Source organism: Balaenoptera borealis (assembly GCF_965194805.1).
Source record: "Balaenoptera borealis genome assembly, chromosome: 14".
In the NCBI taxonomy this organism is placed as follows: domain Eukaryota; kingdom Metazoa; phylum Chordata; class Mammalia; order Artiodactyla; family Balaenopteridae; genus Balaenoptera; species Balaenoptera borealis.
In genome coordinates, this window is record NC_138875.1 from 75,451,130 (window position 1) to 75,476,375 (window position 25,246).

Below are 25,246 nucleotides of genomic sequence, written 5' to 3' on the forward strand. Positions count from 1 at the left end.
CATTCCCTCCCTCTTCTAGTGATTTGGCAGTCTCCACTGCTCAAACTCATCAGAAAACAACTGCTTTATGCTCAAGAGTTGGGTATTTTTGGGTCTTCCAATGCCCAAATATAGAAAGATTTGTGATTTAATTTTCTGTGTTCACATTTTCCTACTTCTTTTCAATGATCTTGGCCCTAAACACACTACTGTTGTGTTTTGTACATATATCATTCATCTGAAGCTATTTTTAGACACTTCCTAGTTTTATTTCATTTCAAGAATTTGCCAAATATTTGTTATGTCTTATTCTTTCTGCATCACATTCTGATTTAATCTGTTGGCTGGCAAGTTATTTATACTTATTGATACTGCTCATAATAACACTGTTTCTTAAGTGAATTCCCCTCCCCCCCATTTTCTCTTTATTTTTCTTTGTCATTTTCAGAGTAAACTGATTATAGAAGTAGTATATCATCCAGTTGCCAGGACATCTGAAAACTTTTGCTGGTTGATAGGCAAAATGCCTTTAATCTATTTTTCATAGTTTGTGTTATCACTGCTACTACTACGCTTCTTGCTCTTAGTAAAAAACCTAGATGGGCTTCTTGGTGCCTTTCTGTGATAAGAGGAAACATCATTTTCTGAAGAGTCAGGGTTTAATTGCCTGTTCTGCAGAATGTAGTTTTGTTTGTGTCTGAGGTGTATATGTAGGCAAGTTAAGTGTTCTGGGAAGACAGTTGGAATAATGCACCAGTTAATATTGGTAATTTAATTTATACTTGACAGTCACTGGGAGAAATAAGCTTTTATTGGGGATTAATTTTTTACAGTGAATTTTGAAATTCCCAAGTCATGAAGAAGTCCACTGGATTATTTAGTTATCAAGGTAGTCAGCCAGTAAGTATTTATTAAGTAACCATCAGAAGTTGGTATGGGTTTGGTATTAACATTGTAAAAGTCCTTTAGGATTTATGAAAATACAAATCCCTATCCTCGAGAATGATTCCATCATTGCTCGTGTAAGAGAGTGTGGTCAAACTGGGCAATCACCAGTCTCCTATGGCTTCTCTATAGCTCACACCAGAGGAAATATAATATAGTGGTTAAGAACATGGTTGCTAGGGTAAGACCCAGTTTCCAATTGAGGCTCCCCCAGTTACTAGCTGAATAACCCTGGGTAAGTTAGTCTACCTCTCTGACCACCAGGCATTGTGTAAGTAAACAATTTTGTTCACTAATGTCTTCTTAAGGCCTAGCACAGTGCTTAGGATAGAGTAGGAACTTGATACATTTTTATAATGAACGATGTATGTAAAGCACTTAGCACATTGCCTAGCACAGAGTCAGTGTTCACACAATAAGATGTTAAAAAAAGCCACCTTGGGAATTCCCTGGCTGTCCAGTGGTTAGGACTCCACACTTTCACAGCCAAGGGCGCAGGTTTGATCCCTGGCTGGGGAACTAAGACCCCACAAGCTGCTCAGTGTGGCCAAGAAAAGCCACCTTGATCTCAGAATGCCGGATGTGTTACATATTAACTTGGTCTGTATGGTTGATATTAACCTCTTCATTTATCTAGAACATTTATTGCATAGAAGCTGTTATGTAGGAGAAACAAGGATGTATATGTTATGATACTTGCCCTCAAAAAGTTTACAGTTTAAATAATGGATAGAAAACGTGACTAGAAATAACTATAATAATAACCAGTATTGAATTATATTAAACAGTATATTAAATACCTTATAAATGATGCTTTGCATTTTTTGGAATTCAGAGAAGGGAGATATTATTAGATACAGTAGCATAAGACTAAAAGTCTGTGTGCTTTTTATTATCACTATGAGCCGGCAATTCTAAACAATGTCAGTGGCAACACACTCTTACCTCCCCCCTTGGCATGCCACTGACAATATTTGACAAAACTGATCAAGGAACACTTCATGACTGTGGCCCTTAAAGGACATAGGGAATTCTATGGGCAAAGATGGAAGGCAAGGCAAGTAGAGAGAACAGCTTCTCCAAAGACCCCGGGGCAGGAAGTTGTGTTTGGAGAACAGCCAAGGAAGGAGAATAAAGTTGTAAAGGTAAAGATAGGTTGGCATTGGCTCCCAGAAGGAAAGATGCCATTTATTGAGTGCCAACTACGGGTGGCCAAAGGATTGGCTTACATTGTCTTGCTTAAAACTTACAATAATCTTTCCACTTGGGTATTATTACCCCCGTTTTATAGATGTGGAAACACGTTCTGAGAGGGTCAGGGTCTTGCCCAAAATCCTGCAACTAGTGAAGGGCAGAGTTGGTATTAGAACAGAGATCAGATTGCTTATAAAACCTGTGGTCTTTCCACCTATGTAGCTTTGAATGTTGAGCTGAAGACAATGGGGGGCCATTGGAGATTTTAAAATCATGAAGTGATCTGAATAAAGCTGTAGTTCAGGGAGGAGAATCATCTGGCACTGGTGTTAAGGATGAGCTCACAGTGGGAGTTGGGAATCAGGGAGGCCAGTTATGATGCTGCTGGAAGAGTCTAGATGAAAGGGATGATGGAAATGGAGAAAAGATGTCAGAGAGGCTGAAAAGAAAGAATTGCTAGAATTTGGAGACTGAATGGAGGTTAGGGAGTGGAAATGAGGAAAAAGAAGGATGCAGAGATGCCTCTGAGGTTCTAATCTGGGCAACAGAATGACGGTGCTATTGCCAGAAACAAGAAAGCCAGAAAAAAGAGGGAGAATCACACAATCATGCCCTTCGATTTGGCTATGGCCGAGGACATTTGGCCTGTCCAGGGAAATAAGACAAGCATATAATCAGTATAAACATAGCAATTCTAAGAGTGAATTGTTGATGAGATGTTGGTCAGGAATTATATCAATGGGCTTGAAAATGAAAAGAGTTTCCTCATCTGGAAGAAACCTTCTTAAAGGAAGCTACACTGGATGGAAGAGAAGGGCTAGAATACTTGACAGGAGGAGAAAGGTTATTCTCTGTAGTTGGAAAAGTATTAGTCAAGGCCTGGAGATAGGAAACGGCTCACCATGGCTCCATGCCTGCGGGAATGGAAGCGCCTCTCTTTTACTGGGCCAGGGTGACTACAGGTGGAGTGACCATTTCCTCCATCTTCCCCAGTTCCCATCTGTAAGCAAAGAGCATTGGACTTCTCTTCCTGACAGCTCACTCCACCCATCTACCCCCAGTCGAATAAAGGAAAGGATTAGGGAGAGAAGCAGGCCTCCCTGATGGGTTTAGAAAATAATTGCATAGAAGAAAGCTGGATGCATGTTCTATTATACATTTGCATTTACAAAAATCAAGAATTTGCAAAGGCTTATATTCAAGAAGGCAAATGAAATCACCCAATTAAAAGAAATGAAGATGGCAAGGACTCAAAAACTGGTTACAGAATGTAATTTAATTGAAGAAAAACCAAGTATGGCAAAGGTATAATCTGCATTTCCCCTGGGTCTCAATTGAGTGATTCAGCTTTTTTTAGTAAGTGGGTCAGAAAACTGTTAATCCTATAATGATTTTGTTCAACTGCATTCAGCTGGTACATTTGTTTCTTGCAGATTTTAAAAAGCAAGTATGTTAAGACTGTCAAAGTTGTTGTTAACCCAATATCACATTGCTTTGTTTATCACCCATGAATAATGTATTTATTTTCTTGATTGAAGTCTGTCCTTTTAATTGGCAAGCAGTGACAATATTGTTTGCGGTTTTACTTTGAAATTTTGTGTTTTGTGTGGCACAGCTCTACGGTATAGCTGATACAGTGATACCATATAATAGGGAGTCTCAAACAGAAATTTAACAGGACAAACCATTGCACTACATGAGGACAAATATAGGAGCTGATATATTGGTTTTGTGGAGGCAGAACTCAGGTTTAAAAACATAAGCCATGAGTCACCATGGAAGAGCTATTTTTTTTCAGTCAGTCCCTGGACGTAGTAATCTTAATTAACATGAGTCCTATTCTAAAATGTGGATCTGCTCTTGATGTGCTGGCAAATCAAAGATTTCAAAGCCTTTTAGGCAATAGACCAGGGCCAGGTCATAGATGTCTCTGAAGCTCAGTTTTCTTATCTGAAAATGGAGTTTAAAAATAGTGCTTACCCTAGGGCTTCCCTGGTGGCTCAGTGGTTAAGAATCCACCTGCCAATGCAGGGGACACAGGTTCGAGCCCTGGTCTGGGAAGATCCCACATGCCGCGGAGCAACTAAGCCCATGTGCCACAACTACTGAGCCTGCGCTCTAGAGCCCGTGACCCACAACTACTGAGCCTGCGCTCTGGAACCTGCGAGCCACAGCTACTGAGCCCATGTGTCACAACTACTGAAGCCCACGCACCTAGAGCCCATGCTCCACAGCAAGAGAAGCCACCACAATGAGAAGCCCTCACACAGCAATGAAGAGTAGCCCCTGCTCGCCGCAACTAGAGAAAGCCTGCATGCGGCAAAGAAGATCCAACGCAGCCAAAAATAAATAAATAAAATAAATAAATTTTTTAAAAAAACCTCATATTAAAAAAAAAATAGTGCTTACCCGATAGACCAAGACATGGAAACAACCTAAATGTCCATCAACAGATGAATGGATAAAGAAGATGTGGTATATATATATACAATGGAATATCACTCGGCCATAAGAAAGAATGAAATAATGCCATTTGCAGCAACATGGACGGACCTAGAATTTATCATAATAAGTGAAGTAAGTCACAAAGAGAAAGACAAATACCGTATGATATCACTTATACGTAGAATCTAAAATATGACACAAATGAACCTATCTACAAAACAGAAACAGACTCAGACATAGAGAACAGACTGGTGGATGCCAAGGGGGAGAGGCGGTGGGGGAGGATGGAGTGGGAGTTTGGGGTTAGCAGATGCAAACTATTTTACATAAAATGGGTAAACAAGGTTCCATCCTATAATGGAAAAGAATATTAAAAAGAATGTATATATGTATAACCGAATCACTTTGCTATACAGCAGAAATTAACACATTATAAATCAACTATACTTCCAGGACTTCCCTGGTTGTCCAGTGGTTAAGACTCTGCGCTTCCAATGCAGGGGGCCCGGGTTCGATCCCTTGTCGGGGAACTAGATCCCACATGCATGACGCAACGAAGATCCCACATGCTGCAACTAAGAACTGGTGCAGCCAAAATAAATAAATAAACAAATATATATTTTTTAAAAAATCAACTATACTTCCATTAAAACAATAGCGCTTCTACTATATTTAAAAAAGATAACCAACAAGGACCTACTGTATAGCACAGGGAATTCTGCTCAATGTTATGCGGCAGCCTGGATGGGAGGGGAGTCTGGGGGAGAATGGATACATGTATATGTATGGTTGAGTCACTTTGCTGTGTACCTGAAACTATCACATTGCTAATCGGCTATACTCCAATATAAAATAAAAAGTTAAAAAAAAATAGTGTTTACCTTATGGAGTTGTTGTAATGATTAAATAAATAATGTAAAGCATTGAGAACAGTGCCTCGCACATAATAAACACTATATAAATGTTGATCTTGTTATTGATGGGAAATTCTCCAAGGCATTACTACCATATGAATTTTGTTGGTAGACAAAGTCTGACCTCACGGAACACATTTGCTTCTTTTCTGTTGGAATCTGCATAACTCTTATTCTCAAAGCACAAGCAAAGTTGTGAGGGATTTACCTTGTCTATTCCTCCCTCTTCATTTAGTGCCCCTCCCTCTGCTTCCAGGCACCCCACACCCTCAGGATTTTGTGCTCTGGCAAGACAAAGCCAGCACCCCACAGGCAGTACCCCAGGCTCTGGCCTTCACATAACCCAGCTTGCAAGTTCCTAAGAACTGGTCACTGTAGCCAGTATGAGAAATTGACTGATGCCAATGAAGTCATGACTGATAATGACAATGGATAACACACAGGTATGTTTTAACCTTTCTGGCAATGTATTGCCAACATCCAAAGGAACGCTCACAAATTGTAGAATTTAATTGACTGAGATTGGCCAATAGGGAAAAAACCCCTGGGTCATATGAGGCCCATTTGGTGCCACCTCTCAAGTCTATAGTTTTCTCTACTGTCCCTTGAAAGAATTCTGGGCCATTACAGAAAGAGAACTTTTGCTCTTGTTGTGAATTCAAGGGGTTTTATGAGATTTGCAGGACTTTGGGTGAGACTAGAGAAATTCTTGGGCTAAATTAGGGGTTTCCAGGTGTGGGCAAGCTGCTGAATAGTAAGTATAAGGTAGTTCGGGGGCAGGTGCAGAAGAGTAACAATGAAATGGAGCTGGTCTGAGCTTAGGACAGACATTGTTTCTTTTGGAGCAAACTAGGCTTGGCCCAGGGGACCTAAAGCAAAGAGATGGACTGGCCACCATTCACTTTGCTACTTTCTAATTGTGAGTCAGTATATGTTGCCAAAACTAGCAGATGGTTCAGAGAATCACAAAATATGGTTAAACAATTGGTAAATAGAACTTACAAAGAAAATGTGAATGAAGAGAATTATTTAACCAGAGATAGGTAGTAACATACCCTGTGTTATTTTACTGAAGGTTGGTTGTATCAGTTCTCCTGGAAAACAGAACCAATAGGAGATATATATATAGATATCTATCTATCTATCTATCTATCTATCTATATGTATATATATATAGAGAGAGATTTATGATAGAAATTAGCTCACATGATTATGGAGGCTGAGAAGTCCCACCATCTGCCCATATGCCTTCTGGAGAAGCAGGAAAGCTGGTGGTGCGATTGAGTCCAAGGCCAAAAGCTCAAGAACTGGGGGGCTGCTGTTGTAAGTCTCATTCCTAGTTCAAAGGCCCGAGAACTAGAAGAGAAACTGTCCAACAGCAGAAGATGAAAGTCCCAGCTCAAGCAAAAAAAAAGCAAATAGAGCTTTGCTCTGCTTTTTTGTTTTGTTCAGGCCCTGAACGGATTGGAGAGGGTGAACTTCTTTGTCAGTCTACCGATTCAAATGCTAATCTCTTCCAGAAACACCCTCACAGACGCACCCAGAAATAATGTTTCACCAGCTATCTGGGCATCTCAGCCCAGTCAAGTTGACTCATAAAATTAACCATCACAGTGGTGATCAATTGTTCACTAATTGCACTGAGGATTTTAATTAAACATCAAAGAAAACTTTCAGAAAATGCTGGTTGCCTGACTCTGGGATCATTTACTGAGTTTACAGACTCGCTGGACACCTTTAAAAAACTGGGGAGGTGGGCTAGGACGGCTTGGATGTGGCCATGGTGAACATCTAAATATGAATGAATGATACACAAATGCCTTATCTCTATTATAATTAACCATGAAAACAGAAGTTAGTGTGTGTTGACCTAAGCTCACCCACTATATTGGTCACATATGTCAGCATGTAGTGACAACATTTCCAGAAAGTTCTTGCCCTTAATTTAGCACTTAAGTCATTATGGTAACTAGCCTTTGCAATGTCTGCAAACAGATCAGGATGGTTTGTGTCCGCTGTGGAAAGTTTTGACAATGAAAAGTGAAGGATACAATTTTATATCAAAGACAGCTGCGACTTCCATGATAAAAATTTTTCACACAAATGGACTTTGACTTTAAAGCTAAGATTAAATCTTCAGGACATAAGTTGGGTTATGGAAGCTCATTAGATTCTTGTGTAATAGCTATTGTGAAGTAGGTATTACCACAAACTGTTACTCTTAAGAAATGAATTCATGACCATTTCCTAGGGATGGGAAAGCTTTCTATGTCAAAGCCACCTAGAGAAGAGTGAAAAGTCCATTGTTCACACAGGTTTGGGCCACTTACCTCATTTACCTTCCATTCATTTTTCCCTTGAAGTTTTGAGTAAGTGGGACTCCCTTTTGGGTGGGTGCAAATATAGGAGAGAGAGGAAGAGGCCAGAGGAGAAAGAGTGGAAAAATTAAGCGAGGAAATTGTTTGATCAGGGTGTCAGATCAGAGCCAGCTGTCTCAGTAAGCTAGCAAGCTTTTATAGGATCAGAAACAGAAATCTATATTTTTCAACTTGGCTTTTTTCTTTTCTTGCTTTTGGTACTTCCTGTGTTTACTAGTGAAGCTTCTTTTGAAAATTATAGACGATCTCACCTGTGCTAAAGGGAATAAGGGAAAGGGGGTTTTAGATTTGTCCATGTTTTGGCCAGTTAAAGGGGGAACTATGGAGAAAGTCAGAGATGTGCTGGGGATTTTTGTTTTGTTTTGCTTTTGCCAATTTCTTTTTCTCCTTGAAATGAACACCAGGGAAGTCATTTGAGGTATAGAATCATTGTACAAAACTGAGAACATAGACAGTATCACATGCAATTGCTCTCATAAAAATGGGAATGTCCCAAGAGGATAAATTTACCAACTTTAGTTATGCTGCAGCTCACTAAAAATTGAACCCTAACAACGTAACTTTTAGGGTTGATTAGTCTTTTCAGAACACATTCTTGGGGGTGTGAAGCATAGTCATCTGGTATTATTTCAAATGATGATTAAAAGTGAGTCTTTTGTGGTAAGGAGTTCTGTTATTTTATTTATTTATTTACTTACTTACTTATTTTAAGCCTCCTTGCCAACCACTGTGGTACAGTTCTGCTTATTTTAGGAAGCATGCATACAATTTGCCATTATTGTATTCAGTATCAATTATCCACTTGCATACAGCTCTGTGTGGGTGAGTTGCAGAGTTGAAAATTTCCTTAAGAAAATGAGTTCTGATTTTTAAGTTTACTTTTATCACTTTCTTATTTCAGCTGGCTACCTGGGGTGAAGAAAAGCTCAAAAGACATCTGATGCTGCTTTTAACTTTTGGCTTGAGTCATACAGATTGGATTTAACTTTAATGAAAACAGAGGAAATAAACTCTGAATGTATGTGTTTGTCCAAATTAATAGGTCTTAGACAAGAAGCCTGGGTTGTTTTTAAAAATTCATAAAGAATGCACTTTTCATTTTTGCTGTTTGAAATCTCAGGTATTGCTTAGACTAAAACAATCAGGCCAACAAAATGATGTACTATTAGATTCTTGGCAAAAAGTTTTTTAACTCCACCCAACCTCCCCTCCCAGGGTCTACCTCTCCCTTGTCAGCCCATGCTTTCCCCTCATCAACACAAAGACACCCTCATCAGCTTCAGCATGGTAATGAGCTGGGCCCCTGCCTGCCTTATTTTCTTTCATCATAGAGACTGTTTCTCAAAGTCCTGTTTGTGATTAACTAACCTTGGTGGTTACGATAACAAAAGGTGAAACAGTTCAAGCAGCATGTGGGAAATTTCCTTTACAGATGGTTTCTTTCCCTTTGGTGGAAAAAACAGAAACTATTGGATGGCAAATATTGGCTCATAATTAATCATAAGCCAGGTTTGATATCCATCAAGCTGACTCTCCCAGAGTGTTCTGATTTATAGGATTGCCTCCTTAACAAGAAGGTAGGTGGTTCATCCTCGCCTCTGTCTGGGTCTAGAAGGAGTTAAGCCAATGAAAGATTAAAAACATCTTGGACAAAAACATCTTAGATCTGGCTTTTTATCCAAAAGAATTTAAAGCAGGGTCTTGAAGAGATATCTGTATATCCATATCCACAGCAGCATTATTCACAATAGGCAAAAGGTGGAAGCAACCCAGGTATCTACTGATGGATGAATGGATAAACCAAATGTGGTATAAACACCCAATGGAGTATTATTCAGCCTTACCAAGGAAGGAAATTTTGATATGTGCTTCAACATGGTTGAATCTTGAGGACATTATGCTAAGTGAAATAGGACAGTCTCAAAAAGACACTTATATAAGGTACCTAAAATGGTCACATTTCTAGAGACAGAAAGCCAGATGGTGGTTGCCAGGGTCTGGGGAGAAGGAATAATGAGGAGTTATTTAATGGCTGGCTATTGAATTTGCCTTGCAAGATGAAAACGTTCCAGGGATTGGTTGCACAATGCTGTGAATGTACTTAACAATACTGAACTGTGCACTTAAAAATGGTTAAGATGGTAAATTTTCTGTTACGTGTATTTTACTACAATAACAATACCTGGAAAGAGGAGTCAGTGAGAAACACTGACTGATGCCAAGTTTGAGACCGCGACAGGGAGAGGCAAGTGTTGGGTCCTGGACACAGATGGGGCTGTTGTGGTTGGCACCAGCCCGTCCCCCTTCAGGACTGAAGGGCACTTGTCACAGCTGACACACCCCAGTTACCAGCCCTCAGCTGTCAGCCCTGTGTGGGAATCGCCCTCGGCAGAAGAAAGCCATCCTACCCAGTGTCACGGCCACTTCCCCAAGGCAGCTCGCATCCAATGAGAGGTCAAGGCAGGGGAAGAAAAGGCCCAGTCCTCTTGGCCCCAGCTCTGAAGGGTAAGCCCAGCTTCAGGGGTCCCTGAGGGGTCAGCTGGAATCTCGCTGTGACTATGTCACAACTTCTCTCTCTGTTCCATCTTGCTTCCTTCACTTGCCCCACAGGTGTCATGCTGAGAGCCTTCTCTAATAAACTTCCTGCCTGCTAAGCTCAGCGATAAGGGTCTGAATCACGTCACCAGCTAAGACACCAAAGCCAGCAGAGGTGGTAGCTGAGATGGAGGTGAATCCAGACTGGGTAGTGGAGGAGGAAAAGAATGGGGACCAACTGCAGCAGCAGGGGCCGTGGCTCAGCCCACTAATTCCCGTTTCCAAGTTCTCTCTCAAGAAGAGAGACCCACGGGGCCATGGAGGAGCTGGTCCATGGAGGAGAGTACATGGAGACGGGGTCCAAGCAGAGCAAGAGGTGGACTCTGGTAGACACAGAGATGTCCCATTCAGATCCCTCTTCAAGGAAGGACTTGCTGCCCAGCTGTGAGGAGTGCGGTCAGCAGATGGCCTCCAGCTGTCAGCTTCTTCAGGGTCAGCCTCTCCTGAGATCATGCCCTTCCCAGGGCAGCCTGCATCAGGGCTAAAAGGATGAGGACATATAAAGGAATGGCTGTTTTGTCCTATGAGTTTCCTGCTGGGTTGACCCAATGTTTGTGGCCCCGTAAAACCTGTCTGTTGAAACCTAATCCCCAAGGTGATAGTATTTGGAGGTAGGACATTTGGGGGATGATTAGTGCCCTTACAAAAGAGACCCCAGAGAACTCCCTTGTCCCTTCTGCCATGTGAGGTTATAGCAAGAAAACAGCTGTGTGACTTAGGGCTCTCATCAGACACAGAATCTGCCAGCACCTTGATCCTGGACTTTCTAGCCTCCAGAATCGTGAGAAAAATGCCTGCTGTTTATAAGCCACCCAGTCTATGGTACTGTGTTTTAGCAACCCAAGCGGCCTAAGACATGGGTTAACCAAGGCTCTGTCAAGCTTGCATTTGCACTTTGCCTTCTGCCTCTTCCCAACCTTTAAATATCCTGCCTCCCCACCACAAAACTCCACCTTGGTGTTTGCTTCCATATAATCCAACACAACATAAGCACCAATACCTTTAGCAGATATTTTTAACTTATTTCATTGTCTACCACATTGTAGGTCCTCAATAAATGTTTGTTGAATAAATAAATCAAATTAAACAATATTAACTACTATGTAAAAAGCATTATTATGCTGGTTATACAAAAAAGAACAAGAGGGCTTCCCTGGTGGTGCAGTGGTTAGGAATCCGCCTGCCAATGCAGGGGACACGGGTTCGTGCCCCGGTCCGGGAAGATCCCACATGCCGCGGAGCAACTAGGCCCGTGCGCCACAACTACTGAGCCTGTGCGTCTGGAGCCCGTGCTCCGCAACGGGAGAGGCCGCGATGGTGAGAGGCCCGCGCACCGCGATGAAGAGTGGCCCCCGCTCGCCGCAACTGGAGAAAGCCCTCGCACAGAAACGAAGACCCAACACAGCCAAAAATAAATAAATTAAAAAAAAAAAAAAAAAAAAAAGAATAAGAAATTCTGTCTTCATTGGGGCTTGTTGTCCAATGCCCTCCTAGGTTGCACAATGGGCCCATGAACAAAGTGACTGGGGTGGCAGAGATGGAGACCGTGCCTTTCTCACAATTATACCCAATGATCCACTTGTTGATTCTGTGCTTCTCATCCCTGTAAACTTGGGCTCTCTAGGGTAAGCGTTTCTAATTTTTGGAGGAGCACTTAGGCTGGGGGACACAGGGGCGGTTCCACTGAATTGCACATTGTGACAACACTTAGTCACTTTGGGCTCCTCATGTCACTGAACCAACAGACAGAGAAGGGAGTTACTGCACTACCTGGGTTAATCGGTTCTGATTGCCGGGGGAATTACTAGGGCTGCTGCTATAGTTGGCCCTTGAACAACATGAGTTTGAAGTGCAAGGATCCACTCATACTCGGATACTTTTCAATAGTAAATACTACAGTACTACATGATCTGGTCTATGGTTGGTTGAATACATGGTTGCTGAGGAACCATGGATACAGACAGCCAACTATAAATTGTATGTGGATTCACCTCCTCGTAGTTCAAGGTTCAACTGTACTTAACAGGGGCAGAATAGAGAATGTCTGGAATCCAGAGGGTTCACTAGTGTTATCACTTGATACTTCTATGCTTGGGATGACTGTTAGTGGGCAGTTACAATAACTGTGACCCGACAAGGGCACCTAATCATTCACACCCCTTGGGGATGAACGTCTGGGTATCCCATCAGGCAAGTCACACTGACCAACAAAAATACTAGCTGAAGATGAGGGAAATCCAGGTGGGTAGTGGAGGAGGGAGATGATAAATGAATTATGGCCCTAGGACTTGCTATAGCAGTAGAGACTGTATATTAGTTTCCTATTGCTGCTGTAACAAATTACCACAAACTTTGTGGCTTGGAAAAACACAAATTTACTTTCTTACAGTTGTTTAAGTCAGAAGTCTAAGATGGGTCTCACTGAGCTAAAATCAAGTGTCATCAGGGCTGTCTTCCTTTCTGAGGCTCTAGGAGAAAATCTGTTTCCTTGCCTTTTCCAACTTTGAGAGGCTGCCCACATTCCTTGGCTAGTGGCCCCCTTTCTCCACTGCAAAGCCAGTAAGGTAGCATTACTCAGATCCTTCTTATGTTGTCCTGTTTCTCTTTAACCACAGCTGGGAAAAGTTCTCTTATTTTAAGGATTCATGTGATTAGATTGGGCTCACCTGGATAATCCAGGCTACAGTCCCCTTCACCCAAGTCCTTAACTTTATCGTATATGCATTTTGCCATGTAAGATAACATATTGACAGGTTCCAGGGATTAGGATATGGATATCTTTTGGGGATGGGGCATTATTCTTTCTACCACAGACTGTAACTTGTGTCACTAATCGTCTTGTCTCGGCCTTCCTGGAGTTTGTGACTGCCACCTTCTTGAGACAAACTCTGTAACTGACTGAACTCGTTTCTCTCCTCTTTGGGAAACAGTAAGGGCAATGTGGTTCTTACAGACACAATGGTGGCCCAATGTTATCCTATGGAAGGGCATGAGTGGACCTGAGTCATGCAGGGGAACTGCACCTTATAAACCTTTCCTGATTCCCTCAACTACCATCTTCTTTCTTCTCTCCTGATCAGCTTCCTACCCACACTGAGTTATCCTTCTACTTCTGGCCTTGATGCAATGCCATGCATGGGAATTTTCCAGCCTGGGTGGCTGCAAGGTGCCAGGTTATACAACCAGGAAGTGCAGGGAAGTTAGTTTCCCAAGCAATGAGTCTTGACCACTGGGAAGTGGGAAATGGGAGAGAGCTGAGCAGATACATTCCCTCTCCTTCCTCCCCTTCACAGATCCGCTCTTAGCTGTGGTTTCTCCTGTGGCCCCTCTGGAAAAATCTGTCTTCAAGCAAACAAGCTTCAGCTTCCTGCTGTGAATGACTGGGATCAGTGGCCAGCATGGAAATGCATCACGTTGCTTTGCATCTTTCCTCACCTCTTTTCTCTTTTTTTCCCACATCTTCACTTCCATAGGATTTTACCTCCTAAATAAAGTGTCAGCACTTTAATCTTTGTTTCAGTCTCTGTTTTCTAGATGAACCAGGCTAAGTAAGTAGAACCAAGGAAAGGAAACTTTGTTTACGATTGGGGAAGGTCCACAGTGTCAGGCCTCTGGGTGCTTATGAAGAAGGTTGTAAGATTGTAGAAAAAACTATAAAGGAAGGCCCTAAAGGCGTGTTTCCCTGACTTAACACTTCTGTTGAGGCAAGCCTCTACAATTGGAGATGAAAAAGGGAATGTGGCCTATTCAAATGTCACAGTGACACAGAGAATGTCAAGACAGAAGGAATTCAGAACTTAAGGGGAGAAATTCCATAAAGCCTTCTTTCCTATAAGCTACAGTCTAGTTTTTCATCCATCCACCCATCCATCCATCCATCCTCTACTGATCACCTCCTATGTGTCGGGTACCACACTAGGTGCTAGGAAATAGCAGTGGAGAGAGATAATGATTCTTCTGGTCCTCATGGAGCCCACACTTAGCAGGGAAGACAGAAAGGACACATACAAATGAAAAGTGCAGGATTAAAGGGGAGAATTTTTTTTAGGAGCTTTTGGTGTCAAGAACTAGATGGTCTCCTATTACTACAAGCATATGAATGGAAAGGAGCAAGGCAGAAATCTCAAAGGGCTGCCAGGCCTCATGGGAATCCAGATAAAAGCATACAATTCAGCTTCCCTGCATGTGTGGAAACTGGATCTTGTTGGGTTTCTGAATGACTAGATTGTAGACAGGAACTGTAAGGCCCTTCAGATCCAGTGCAGTGATCCCAGCTCTATTATTTCCATGAATAAGCTACTATAACAAACAGAACCCAAAATACAGGGGTTAATCAAGTTAGACATTTCCTTCTTTCTCACATTCTTGCCCATAGGTAGGACGTGGTCCAAGGCGATGAGGCAGCTCTGCTCCAGGAAGCTGAATGGGGACCCAGGTTCCTTCTGTGTTGTTGCTCTGCTATACCAGGGTGGGTACTATCTGTATCTACACAGTCCAAGCTGGCTCTCCAGCACTGCATCATCATTTGATCCTGTGAGAAGGCGGGAAATGGAGGAATTGAGTGGGCAAGTTGCTGAAGTGGCACACTTCACTTCCACTTGTTCTATTGACAAGAACTAGTCACATGACCACTCCTACTGCCAGGGAGGCATGGAAACAGTCTCTAGCTGGGCTGAAACTCCTATTACTAAAAGGAAGAAAGAGAGAATAGGTACTGGATAAGATGGCCAGAATCAGCACATAATAATGCCAGTTAACATTGAATTTCAGATAAACAACAATTTTTCGTATAAGTATGTCCCATTTAGACATATTCACTGTTTATCTGAAAATTATTTGCTGGGTATCTGCAATTCAAAGTTAACCGTGTGTCCTATATTTTCTGTGTCAACCCTAATAATGGGGCACAAAGAGCATTGTCACTTTTGTCACTGGTATTGTCTTTTTGCATTGGTTACAAGTGAGCCATTAAGGCACCCAGGTTCAAGGGGAGGGATTAGAACACCTCTTGATGAGGAGGGAGTGACAAGGTCACACTGCAGAAGAGTGTTAGGGATGGGAGTTATGGTTGTGGCCATCTTCGGAAAACACAATTCACCTTACGTGTTTTATCTCATTTGAGCAAATCAAATGTCACCCCTCTTAAACACTAGTTTCATCTTTCTCTTGCACCAAGTCTGTTCAAGGGCACCTGACCCACCCTGGGCTCTCTCCCAGGAATCCGAAATTGGAAATAGAAAGGAAGGAAGTGGGAGGAGACCTGGAACAAAGTGGTGTGTTCTTTAATGGCAGTGCTCTGGAGAAAAAGTTCATGAGCTGCTATTGAATTCTCAAAACTCACCCTTGGTTTCTTCCTTTTATAAATTTTAATTGTTCAACTCTTCCTTTGATGCCACAAAATACCTCTAGCATCCTTTCATTAACTTCCTCTTCTCTCAATCAGTTTCTTTTTTTTTTTTTTTTTTTTTTGGTTTACACTAACTATAGGACACTTCTGTTAATTGCAATCAAAATTTTGCAAGCAAGACATTGCACACAGCCAAACTTAACCTTGAAAGAGGTATAAAAGACGGACACTCTTTGGGGAATATTTGTCATTCCTCCTGAGGCATCTATAAAAGACATCACTTTTGTCAGCAACAGGACTGAATATGCCACCATGGTTTATATTTTACTGTTGTCGTCGTTGCTGTTTAAAGAAACTACCCACCGTCTGTTATCAATAAATAAGAGGTATAGATTTATGGTGACAGCTATCACTTCAGTATTAGAAAGGTAGAATTTGAATACATTTCTACTATTAGACTGGCCAAGAAAAAACTGACCAGTGGAAACTTTATTTACTTTTCTCTCCAATCTGATAAAGAGGGGGGAAAAAAAGGCAGTGGGGAGCAAGAAAAACAGAGAGAGGATAAACAGTCCAGGCAGCCTACAAACTGAAGAATCATATTGGGATATAGAAGCATCAAAAATGAGAAAATGCTAAGGAGATATTTCCAGGTAAAGGGTCCTGATATTCAGGCTTAGCTGGGAGGTTTAAAAGATAAACTAATAGGAGAAGTTTTGATAAGAAAGTCTTAGAGGAACACTTCTTGATACCTGAGAGGTATGATTCAGTGCAATGAGAAAAACGAGTGGTTGTTGATCATTATCTCTGGGGGAGTTGAAAGAAAAGAGCAAATTACTTGTATTCATTTGGGATGGGCCATGTGAGCTCATCAGATCCTTCAGAGTCCTATGAATCATCCTTGGGGTTTCTTAAGGTTTTACACCCCTAATCATTTAAGCTGCTCTTTTCATGTGTGTTCCGACCAGCACAGTGCCTGCTCTCTGTGATCTTCCTTCTCTGCTCCCCTCCAGCTCCCTGGAGGGGATGGCTGCTGGAAACCATTATGACTTATGATGTTCTTGAAGCACAGACCACAAGCTTTTGGATGCCGGGCGCCCTTCAGAAAAACTGTTAAAGAATCACAACATGCTCAAAAGTGTGATGGACTTAACAATCTGTCACCCAAAACGTGCTAATCATGTGGAACAGTAGCAATCAGATTCATGGCTAACTCTTGTGAAATAGAAACGTGACACTTCAGTGGCTGCCAGGTGGTGCTTAAATAAACTGGGACACTTCACCTTGAAAGCTTTCAGTAAGTGCTGGGAAGCTGTGTCCTGTAAACACAGAAATAAATGATTTTAAAAGCCCTGGCCTCGACATAAGAGTAGTTTGGTCCCGTGTTGTACAATGTCAGTCTAGTGCTGTTGAGCACTTGGATTGAGGCTAGTGTGATGGAGGAACTGAAGTTGTAATTTTAATTAAATTTTATTAATTTCAATTTTTTAAATCAAGGTGAAATTCACATAACATAAAAGTAAACATTTTAAAATGAACAATTCCATGGCATTTGGTACATTCACAATGCTGTGCAACCACCACCTCTACTCAGTTCCAGAACATTTTTATCACCACAGTAAAGACCCCGTACCCATTAAGCAATTACTCCTCAGTCTCCCCTTCCCCCAGCCCCTGGCAACCACCAATCTATGTTCTGTCTCTATGGATTTACCTATTCTGGACATTTCATATAAACAGAATCATAAAATATGTGACCTTTTGTGTCTGGCTTCTTTTACTTAGCAAAATGTCATTAATTTCCATGTTAAATTTTAAAACTGATACTTGATTCCATTATTGGAAAAACTTTTAAGTATTTTTGGAATTCCTTGGGTATGTGAATCTACTTTTTCAAGTCTAAATTTTTGAAATCTAAATACAAAGCAATAATTTCCAGTCAAATTTATCATCTCGGGAGTTCCCTGGTGGTCCACTGGTTAGGACTTGGCACTTTCACTGCCGGGGCCCAAGTTCAATCCTTGGTTGGGGAACCAAGATGCCGCAAGCCGCACGGCACGGACAACAAATTTATCATCTCAATTGAGATATGCTGTAAGTATAAAATAAGAAAGAATGTAAAAGATCTAATTTATCTTTTTAAAAATTTATTTATTTATTTATTTATTGGCTGCGTTGGGTCTTTGTTGCTGCGCGCGGGCTTTCTCTAGTTGCAGTGAGCAGAGGCTACTCTTCATTGCAGTGTGCGGGCTTCTCATTGCGGTGTCTTGTCTTTGTTGCAGAGCACGGGTTCTGGGTGCCTGGGCCTCAGTAGTTGTGGCTCGCGGGCTCCAGAGCGCAGGCTCAGCAGCTGTGGCACACAGGCCCAGTTACTCTGCAGCATGTGGGATCCTCCCGGACCAGGGATTGAACCCGTGTCCCCTGCATTGGCAGGCGGATTCTTAACCACTGCACCACCAGGGAAGCCCTCTTTTTTTAAAATATTGATTACATGTTGAAATGATACTATTTTGGAAAATTAAGTTTAATGAAATGTATTACTAAAATTAATTTCAACAGTTTCTTTTTATCCTTTTCATTGTGGCTACTAGAAAATGTAAAATTATGTGTGTGAGGGAAAAAAATCATGCATGTGACTCACATTATATTTCTATTGGACAGTGTTGGTCTAGTCAAAAGATCTAACTCAAACTACATACTAATTCTAAAAAATTTTTGAGCACCTACTGTGAACTTTTTTTTTTTTTTGGCCATGCCACATGGCATGCAGGATCCTAGTTCTCCAACCAAGGATTGAACCCATGCCCCCTGCAGTGGAAGCACAGAGTCCCAACCACTGGACCGCTAGGGAATTCCTTACCATGAACTTTTTTTTTTTTTTTTTTTTTTGCTATCATGTGAAAAAGTTGGTTAGAAATAATGTTTGCCAATTTTATTGACCTTTCCGTAGACTTTACCCTGGACCAGAAATTGGTTATGGATTAAGCTGGGGAGTTTGATGAAGCTTTCCTCCTCTCCTGCCAGTTACTGATGTTCATACAGATCAGAATCACTAGGAAATGTCTTATGATACAATCATTAAAATATTTTAAATGAGGGAAAATAAGGGATGTTTACTGGTCTCCCTGCTTTTTAACTCATACTTAATGATATACTCTCAGTTTTGGATGAACCAAAAGTATGCACCTTTCTGCTACTGAGAACAGAAAATAAGCACTTGTTTATGTACATTCACTCACCAACATATTGGATGGATATTGTGTGCACTATGACTGGTGTTGAGTATTTAGGAGCAAAAAACCAAACAAGGTACCTGTCCTCAGGAAGCTTACATTCCAGTGAAAGGAGACAGAAAACCAATGAATAAGATAATCATAGATTCTGACAAGTTCTATGGAAAAAAATTAATATAATGATTTGGTAAAGAGTAACTTTATCAAATGGTGGGGAGCGTGTGTGTGTGTGTGTCTCTAATTTAGGTCAGGTAACTGGGCAATCTCTTTGAGAAGATGACATTTGAGTTGACACTTGAAGAAAAAGGAGTCAGCCATAGGAAGAGCCATGGGAAGGGCAGTCCAGGCAGAAGGCACAACAGACGCAAAGGCCTTGAGTTGGGGGAGAGTTTGATGTGTTTGAAGAACAGAAAGGACGTCATATGACTAGGATGTGGTGAGCAAAAGAGAAAGGGATAGGAGATGGGATTGGCAAGCAGGAGCCAACAGCAGCCAGTAGGTCATGTTAAGAAGTCTAAATTTTATTTTAAGGGTAATGGGGAGCCATTGAAGGTTTTAGAGCACAAGAGTAACCAGATGCTTTTTTTTTTCACACAGATGATCCAGTAGTAGCTTCAACGGACAGCTGACCCTGTTCTATAATTGCCAGAAAGAACTAAGAACTGATTCGTTTGGGTAGATGCCCTCCAATATTCAATAGTATTTTAGTTAATAATTCCATATACCAAGACACCTTGCATGTACCCTGTTTGCACCAGGGGCCCAAGACCTCCCAGGAGATAACTCATCAAAAGGAAAGACAGATCAGTCAAATAAGTCAGACTCAAAATAAGGTTAATATTTGGCTAGAGTTTGGATGGGTGATTTCTGAGGAGTGTGGTGTACCTGTCACTCAGATTAGTTCTTACAACCAGTCCTTATGGACTTACCATGCCTGAGTTTTATGTGGCTATGGCTGTAAGTAAAAACTAAGGTGCTTGTTTAATGAAAACCTCTTCTTGGTCCCCAAAGCAATGTTGGTCTGGCATCTCATCCACACGGTGGAACACAGTGTGGCTGGGAGGCACTTGCCTTGACTGAACATCACCATTGAACATCAAACTGCTTTGGCACCTGGCACCTTGTGTTAGTACCTGATAGGAGGCAGCAGTGCCTGGTAGGAAAGGTGATACCCAGTGATACAAGGTGGAGATGACTCTTGGATAAAGTGGATATCAGTCAAGGTGGTCATAAGCAGCAGAAGTAGCAGCATGCCTGGTTGATACGGGGGTGTCCAGAATAGGAGAAAAAGAGGAAAAATCCACAAACATCAGAGCTGACTAGACTTGTTTCTGAGCATATGTGACTCCCTCCTGGGCACCCCCAGAAATCCTGACAGGGAGTGAACTTTGCAGGAGCCTGGAGTTCTACAATAAATAGCAGATGAGGGTACGGTGAGCTGTTTTGGGCTGGGTTCCCCAAGAAGCTCATTCTGAGACAAGAATTCAAGGGCAGGTAGTTTATTTGGGCGATGATCCCAGGAAACAACAGGATGGGGAGAGGGAAAGGGCGACACAGAAAGGAAGACAACCAATAAAGGGCATGTGGCAAGCAAGTGACTGCTACAGGCAAGTGGAGCTCAGCATCCCCAGAGGGCACTGGGATACTGCAGAGAACAGGCCTCACATTATCTCAGTGGAAGGAGAGGAAGCTGGGAGATTCCTCTACCAACACGCATCCATCACTGGGTGGGGCTGTTTCTAGGGACACAAACTCTTTGGAACTTCCAGGCCATCCTGCTTGCTGGCGGGTGTACTTCCACAGCCAGAACAAAGCCCTCACTCAGAGTCACAAGTGTAGCAATGAGCATCCTTTGGTGTATAGAGAGGAGTGTTGAGGGACTCTGGGCAGGGCCCCAGCTGCATCTACTACACAAGAGCCTATACCAGGCTACAAGCATAGAGGAATTTATCATATAGTCTCATTTCTGGCCCAATTTCAGTCCTCATTCTTATTTTGTTTTTTTTTTTTCTCCCTTCTCTCCTACTTATAATTTATGCAATCTGGCTGTTTTATGTATCCTTGTAAGCTGCCTTAAATCTTTTTTTGGAACACAGCAGCACATAAATAAATAAACACTAGCAAGGTTTAACATTTTCCCTTTATTTATTGACCATTTTCCCCTTCTCTGAACTTCTTGGACCAGAGCCTCATTTACCTGCATCTAGCACTGTGCTGGGCACATCAGAGGCATTTTATCATTGTTCTGTAGACCGGCACAAAGATATGCAGTCGGTTTATAAACTGACTCTGTGACCAGAAGCAGATACAGAGGCACAGGACTCTCTGGCCCCTTCTTTCTTGAACCCAGTGCTTAGAACAGTGCCTGCACATAGCAGGTGCTCAGTAAATATTTGTTAAATGAAAGAATGAGACTTGGAGGACCTATATCCATAAGGGTTCCCATAAATCACCATTTAGAAATCCATCAACATACTGGAATTGTGTGCTTTGTAAGGTCAAAGTTGCCCTGGAAACCACTATCATGTGGATGTACTTATTTTCATGAGCACAAGCTGGAAGGCCGGGACTAAAGATAGATCTAGAGATGGTGTTTTAAAGTGTATACCCAGCAGGCTCTGTGCATCTCAGAACACCCAGTGCTAACACAAATGCAGTCTGTTTATGAACATAATCTTTGCTTGTAGGTGTCCTGGCAAACTGTTCTCAATAACATCCCTATTGAGAAACTGGGTTCCCCAGGAATCTCAGATGCTAGAAATTGAGTGACTGCTTTACATCCCATGAATCAGAAAGAAATTGTTGTTTAAGTGGTGGGTCACAGGCATGTAGGTATCTGGGTTTTTTGTTTTGTTTTTTGCTGTAATATTTTTTTCCCTTAAGGGGCAAGCACAGTAGTTTTATTTAATAAAACACTAACTAGAAATTTTTTTTTTGGCTGCACTGCACAGTGTATGGGATATTAATTCCATGACCAGGGACTGAACTCGGGCTCTCAGCTGTGAGAGCATGGCGTCCTAACCACTGGACCACCAGGGAGTTCCATAAAACACTAACTAGAAATTAAAAAGTTTAGCCTTTGAAAAACAAATTTTTCCATTTAATTAATCAGCATTACCCATAAGTAGGTTACTTCTAGGAAGCTCCATTTTTATGTAGATCTTAGCAAAGAAGGAGAGAGAAATAGTTTGGCACTTCTGCTATTTGTGTTTAAATTAAGATAAAATTTACATAATATAAAATTCATCCTTTTAAAGTGAACAATTCAGTGGTTTTTAGTATATTCACGATGTTATGCAAACAACACCACTATCTAATTCCAGAACTGTTTCATCACCCCCAAAAGAACCCTATACCCATTAGCAGTCATTTCCTATCCCCCCCTCTTCCCAGCTCCTGGCAACCACTAGTCTACGTGGATTTGCCTATTCTAGATATTTCATATAAATCGAATCATGCCATATGTGACCTTTCCTATCTGGCTTCTTTCACTTACCAGGATGATTTTAAGTTTCATCCACGTTGTAGCATGTATCAGTACTTCCTTCTTTATGGCTGAAGAGTATTCCATTGGTGTGTGGATACACCACACCTTGCTTATCCATTCATCCATGGACAGACACTTGGCTGTTTCTACTTTTTGGCTATTGTGAATAATGTTGCAGTGAATGCTGGCATACAAGTATCTGTTCAAGTCCTTGCTTTCAATTCCTTTGGGTGTCTACCTAGGAGTGGAATTACTAGGTCATATGAGAATCACCTGTTTTCCAAAGTGGTTACACCATTTGACATTCACACCAGCAATGTATGAGAATTCCAATTTCTCCACATCCTCACTAACACTTGTTATTCCGTGTGTGTGTTCAAAGTATAGCCAACCTGGGACCTCCCTGGTGGTCCAGTGGGTAAGACTCCACGCTCCCAATGCAGGGGACCCGGGTTTGATCCCTGGTAGGGGAAATAGATCTCGCATGCATGCTGCAACTAAGATCCCACATGCCGCAACTAAAAAAAAGATCCCACGTGCCACAACTAAGGCCTGGCACAGCCAAAAAATAAAAATAAAAATAAAATAAAGTATAACCATCCTAATGGGTGTGAAGTGGTATCTTGTGGGTTACCTCTGTTATTTTTTTTGAAAATTTAAGTTTCCCCCTGTCCTGGAAGAAGCATCCATTTTTCTCCCATCTTTCCTCTTTCATACATTTTTGTTTTGTTTTGCTTTTAGAACAGTTTTAGGTTTACAGAAAATTGAGCAGACAGTATAGAGAGTTGCCATATACCTCTTCTCCCTTCCTCTCACAGTTTCCCCTCTTAGTGACATCATACATTAGTGTGATATATTTCTTACAATTGTTGAACCAATATTGATACATTATTATTAACTAAAGTCCCTAGTTTACATTAGGGCCCTTCTTTGTGCTGTACATTGGTATGGGTTTTGACAAACATGTAATGTTATATATCTATTATTGTAGTATCATACAAAGTAGTTTCATTACCTTGAAGATCCTCTGTGCTCTACTTATTCATTCCTCCCTCCCTCCCACAAAGTGCTGGCAACCATTGATCTCTTCCTGTCTCTTTTTACTAGAATCCTCTTTACTTTTTTTTTTTTTTTTTTTTTTTATTTATTTATTTATTTTTGGCTGTGTTGGGTCTTCGTTTCTGTGCGAGGGCTTTCTCTAGTTGCAGCAAGTGGGGGCCACTCTTCATTGCGGTGTGCGGGCCTCTCACTATCGCGGCCTCTACTTGTTGCGGAGCACAGGCTCCAGACGCACAGGCTCAGCAATTGTGGCTCATGGGCCTAGTCGCTCTGCGGCATGTGGGATCTTCCCAGACCAGGACTTGAACCCGTGTCCCCTGCATTGGCAGGCAGGTTCTCAACCACTGCGCCACCAGGGAAGCCCCCTCTTTACTTTTGACTATAGTTTTGTCTTTTCCAGAGTGTAATGTAGTTGGAATCATATAGAGTTTAGCCTTTTCAGACTGACTGCTTTCACTTGTTTGTTTACCTTTTGAACGACATCTTGGTTGCTTTCAGATTTGGGCAATTATAAATAAAGGTGCTATAGGCATTCTCAGATTGAGTGATGACCTGGAGAAACCAATGCCATTGAACGACTGTTTATTACTTACATTCCTGAGAGAAGGGGACATGCCATGCCACTCAGGGCCACAGGGAAGGCATCAGGTTTTGATCAGGAGGCAGAAGCAGGAATAAGGGAAAAGCCTAAGCCAGAGCCTTTATTGGAGTTTCTGCAGAAAAGGAGAGACAGTTAAACAGTTTAGGATGGGCTCCTTTGAATAATTCCAGTGGGCTCTAGGGCATAGGAGCTGTCTTCAGTTGTCTGGGACCTGATTCTGGGATGATTAAGACAGAGGAAATATTGGGTTGGTATGTGAGTTAGATAAGCAGGTGGGTGGGGACGTGGCACTGGGTCAGGTGGTCTGCGCATGACTAGACATATTCCAGGCAAGCAGTCCACCTCCCCTAGAAATTAGCTATCCCTATAAGGGCAGTCTCTTCTCAAGTCTGAAAGGTCCCCCAGGATGTCAAAACATCATAAGATACAGAAGATAAAAAACATGATTAATACACTGAGTTTCCCTAGAGGGATGGTTTTGGGATAGGTTCTCTAGAAGCAGATGCTTACGTGGGGTTTGGGAAACAAAATGCTTATTAAGGATCAGCCCCTCTGAAAGGAAAGGAAAAGTCTAGTTGCAATACCAGCTTGACAAAGGCTTGGCCAACCCAGAGGGAAGCTCTGGAGTGAGGACTGCCCATCAGACTGTCCCGCATTTGGAGGAAATGGGCAGCTGTTATAGCCTTGCCTTGCTTGGTCAGCAGTGCAGGCTGCTCTGGGAAGGACATGACCTTGAACGAGGCAGCTCTCTGCCCCTAAGGCAGGCCCTGAAGGAGCCGACAGCTGGGAGCCATCTGCTGACCCCACTCCCTGCATGCGGACAGCGCAAGTCCTTTCTCGTGGGGGAATGTGGGTGGCACATCTGTGACCACCTCAGCGATCCTGTTCCAGTTGGCCTCAGCAGTTGCTGGCTTGAGGACACACTCTTATTGGCTACCTTTCTTTCCCTGCCTCACTTCCCCACTCTCCTTTACCTCCCTAATAAACTACTCTCACTGAAATCTTTATCTTAGAGTCTGCTTTTGGGGGAACTGAAACCAAGACACATCCAACTCACCTTTAGAGTGAT

At 42.0% G+C, this 25,246-nt stretch overlaps 1 pseudogene across 1 annotated transcript in view; it reads right to left on the reverse strand.

Moving 5' to 3' along the window:
• The window catches only part of LOC309610634 (small ribosomal subunit protein eS27-like pseudogene), a 45,363-nt pseudogene that overhangs the window by 4,018 nt on the left and 16,099 nt on the right, over positions 1-25,246 (reverse strand). The window contains exon 2 of the transcript XR_014249739.1: positions 6,684-24,289. The product of XR_014249739.1 is annotated as a small ribosomal subunit protein eS27-like pseudogene (transcript). The remainder of the gene's footprint in view (positions 1-6,683; positions 24,290-25,246) is intronic.